Source organism: Grammomys surdaster, unplaced genomic scaffold (genome assembly GCF_004785775.1).
Source record: "Grammomys surdaster isolate TR1022 unplaced genomic scaffold, NIH_TR_1.0 126090, whole genome shotgun sequence".
NCBI lineage: Eukaryota > Metazoa > Chordata > Mammalia > Rodentia > Muridae > Grammomys > Grammomys surdaster.
This window is the reverse complement of record NW_021620898.1, coordinates 1-4465: the sequence shown is the minus strand read 5'-3', so window position 1 is coordinate 4465 and position 4465 is coordinate 1. Positions and strand designations below refer to the sequence as shown.

General features: G+C 39.6%; 1 pseudogene; it reads right to left on the bottom strand.

The window, feature by feature from the left end:
- Window positions 1–2092: 2092 nt before the first annotated feature.
- On the bottom strand, window positions 2093–3053 carry LOC114611281 (annotated as a pseudogene).
- Between the last annotated feature and the right edge of the window lie 1412 nt (window positions 3054–4465).

Below are 4465 nucleotides of genomic sequence, written 5' to 3'. Positions count from 1 at the left end.
CACAAGCCAGGGAAGTTCTTAGTACCACAGCTTCTGGCTTGCACACTTCTCAGAGTAGGTAGCTCAAAACCACACCAGTATCCTCTTTCATAAGGTGCATGCAGGTACAGTAAGCAAAGCATTTTGCATTTGAATGTCTGGAACTTCTGATTACACAGCTTTATGGTGACACTGTCAGGCACCTGACTCTGGTTTTAGAGATCCTTGGAACCCTGGTGCCAGTCCATTACTAAGCATAATTCTAGTAGGAAACAGATGATTATCACTCCTTGTTCCATCCACAGGACTCCAAAGGACCGTTGTCCCTATCTAGCCCCCAACAGTGGTTCAATGGTGGAGAGAACCAGGAGGTTGAGACTGAGCAGAATGATGGGAATGACTTTGAGAGTACAGAAGCTAAAGCAATAGGAGGAAAAAGATTTGCGCATAGCAAGTCAGTATAGAAGCAAGAATCTGCACTAAACACCAGGTAGAGTTTCTCCAGCTACACCACTACCTGTGTAACACCTAATGTTTTTTTTTTAGATTTATTTTATTTTATGTATAAAAAGGCAGAGGGATAGGTGTGTGTGGAAAGTCATCGTAAGTAACTATATAAGAAAATGTCATGTGGAAATTTGTTCCTGGGTAAACTAATAAAAGTGATAAATAGATAAATAGAACCAGAGTTGGAACACTTCCTACCCTGGAAAAACACAGAGGCAGATGTATGTAGTACATAGTGAGGGTGGTTATACACAGTAGTGGCACTAGAAGATGACTGTGACACTAGAATCTGAGGGAGAGACTTTTCTTTGCACAAACTAAGCAAGCAGTAAACATATTATTTTTGACAGACATCACAGACAGACAGTCACAAAATTGTGACTGTAAAGTGAGTATGAAGTTATAAGAAGAGGAAACAACTAATCATATATCTATAAACAAACAGTTTTATAAATTGACCATAATGAAGTTTGGTTATACCTAGTTTAGTCTAGTATAAATATTCATAATCTACAAATCTAGATGTATAAATAAAGAATAAGCAACTAAAATGTGGCACTTTTAGGTGGAAGTTTGTTAGAGTAAATGATGCATAAACCATTGCTAAATTTTGCAACCCAAAAGGCAATCATATCCAGAGTAAGAAATTAGTTTTTTGCTATGCTTTTGATATATGAGATATATGAGAAGGTCATAGAAAAAAACAATAAACTAGAATGGAAATGATATAATGTTGACAAAGAGGGGAGATAGATCAGAGGGAGGAGAAAGAGGAAGAAAGAGAACATAGAGAAGAGGGATAAATACAAAGAAAGAGACAGAGAGACAGAGAGACAGGATGCTCTGTCAGAATCCTTGATCTGGGATCAGTTTTATCTCATGTTATTTTTTCCTTCTCCTGGAACCCAAGGTTTCAGAAGAATTCCATCAGTATGTCTCTCCATATCCTGTAAGCTAACCCGAACTCCTCAGAACAGAGTCAGTGTATTAGGCTCTGCTGGATCATTGTCTGAAATCATTTTTCCTATTTCTTTTAGAACTCTCATGACTCATCTCTGGTAATGCCAAGCACGCTAGCTCATACCTTTCTCACTTGTATACATCTGATAAAATAACTACATTTTATAAGACCCAGAATAGGCACCATTTCTTTTTAAAAAATATTTATAGGTCTCAGTTATACATTTCATTCATTTTTAATTGAGTTACTGCATGCGTAGAACCATGTGTATTTCATTTCAATAAAGAGATTCTCAGATGGAAGAAATATGTATAGTTTTAGCTGCTTGATGCAATGTCTATATTCTTTTCAGACTATATGACTATCTAATTTAAACCATGATGATCTGGTAAGATATTAACTGATTTAATGGATGACAAGTAAATCCTTTTATAAGGGATATATGTCAACTAAGTATGTATTATACATCACATCTCTCAGTTCCCTGGCTGTGGCTAGCATAAAATTCATTCTTACTTGGTCTGGAATGTTTTCAACTGAAGGCTATTTATTCTAATAGGATGACATTGTGGTGGTAGTTAAGAAGAACATGAGAACAGCTTCCCATCTGTTCCTATGATGGCATGAGATGCTGTGATCCATGGTTCAAGGACATTTTCTACAAAACTTTTGGGTAACCCTGTCCCTGATCTGTCTGTTGCTAACTCTGTATATGCTGGGATTGAGCATGGGAGGACCCAGAAGATAGACATTGGTAAACATGATATGCACAACTCAGGACTCATGGTGACCAAAGCGGTGGGTAAGGAATGTGAAAAGGGCTGGGATATTGAAAGCTAAGATAACACAGACATGGGAAGCACATGTACCAAAAGCGTTGAGGTGATCTTCACCTGAGGGCAACCTCAGCACAGCTCTCAGAATCATCACATAAGATACACTGATGAAAATTATGTCAAAGCCAACCACAAAGAAAGCCACAAAGAGTCCATATGCACGATTGGTTCTGGTATCAGCACATACCAACTTGAGCACAGCCATGTGCTCACAGTAGGACTGGGGAATGACCTTGTTGGGGCAGAAGGGCATCCTGGAGATTATGAATCAGAAGGGGCTCACCCACAGCAGCCCTCTCATCATCACAGCTGCCCCTAGTTTGATGACTACGGATGTGGTCAGGATGCTGGAATGTCGGAGTGGGAAGCAGATAGCCACATAACGGTCCAAGGCCATGGCTATGAGCACCCCAGATTTCACAGAAGAAAAGGCATGTATGAAGAACACCTGGATGAGGCAAGCATGATATTCAATCTCATGATCGTGAAGCCAGAGTATGGTCAGCGTTTTAGGTTGTGTGGGGGAGGATAGGACCAGGTCAGTAATAGCCAGCATGGCCAGGAATAGGTACATAGGCCCATGCAGCGTGTGGTCAATTTAGATTATATATAGGATGTTAATATTTCCAGTCACTGTCACAACATACATGACACAGGATGGAATGGTAACCCAGAATTGGTAATTCTCCAGTCTTGTGATTCCAAGCAAGATGAAAAATGTATAGTGGGAAGAACTGTTCGTTTGAAGCCAACATGAGAGAATGCATCATATTTTCTCTGTGGTGAAGTTACTCTGCTCTCTGAGGATTATAGCAGCCAAGACATGGATGATTGTATGCATTTGTGTAATATCACAACTTTATTCAATAGTAAATTGTAGTAGAATCACCTTTTATAATAAATAATATTTTGTAACAGAAATGATTCTACTTAATACTTTTTAGGACTTAACATTTAAAATATTATAACATGTCAGAATCAAGGGAAATTATTTTCTAAAGACAAAATATTTTCCTGGAAATAGAGTCTGCTAAGTAAAACCAAGTATGACAAATTAGTTAAAGTCAAATTTGTCATTTCCTCTTTGACAAATTACTTGTTCTTCCTTTATATTTGTGATTAGCTATTTTGTCAATGGTAGCTCATGGTAGGAAAGAGGCATGAAATAAGGAATTATAGTGATTTATTCTCATATTATCTTTGGTTATTTAGCAGTTTTCATCTTGATTCTAGCCTAAGGAAAAAGAGGAACCCTCTGTGTATTTACAATTATACATAGTGTATTTAATGAAAATCTTAGAGCATGAATACCTTATGCTTTGTGAGTAATCCATTCTTTTTATTTATTTTTTTCTGATGGTTGATTTATTAGTTTCATAATTTATCAGTTAGCCTAATATAAAGAATAGTTTCCCCTTATCCCTTTTCTTTTATTCTTTTATTTTTTATCACTTTTTTTTACAGCCCAGTTGTTACCCACCCCCTGGTTTGTCATCCCACAGTTAAACATCCCATTTCTCCTCCTCCCTGTCTCCAAGAGGATGTCCCCATCTGCGAAACCTTCCCACTCCCTGGGGCCTCAAGTCTCTTGAGGGTTAGGTGCATCTTCTCTCACTGAGACCAGAAACAGGCAGTCCTCTGCTGTATATGTGCTGGTGGCTTCATATCAGCTACTTTATGCTTCTGGTTGGTGGCTCAGTCTCTGGGAGCTCCCTGGGGTCCTGGATAGTTGAGACTGCTGGTCTTCCTACTGGGTCACCCTCCTCAGCTTCTTCCAGCTTTTCTCTAATTCAACCTCAGGGGTCCCTGACTTCAGTCCGTTGATTGGGTGCAAGTATCTTCTGTCTAGGTCAGCTAGCTGCATGTTGGGCTTCTCGGAGGACAGTCATGCAAGGTTCCTGTCTGTAAATGTCAGGCCTTGGAGCCTCCCCTAGAGATGGATCCCAATTTGGTCTGGTTGCTGGACCTCCTTTTCCCCAGTCTCTTTTCCAGTTTTGTCCCTGCAGTTCTTTTAGACAGGGACAATTCTGGGTCAGAGTTTTGACTGTGAGATGGCAGCCCCATTTCTTTACTTGGGGCCCTGTCTTTCTACTGGAGGTGGACTTTCTGAGTTCCCTCTCCCCACTGCTGGGTATTTCATTTAAAGTCCCTCCCTTTGAGTCCTGAGAGTCTCTCACCTCCC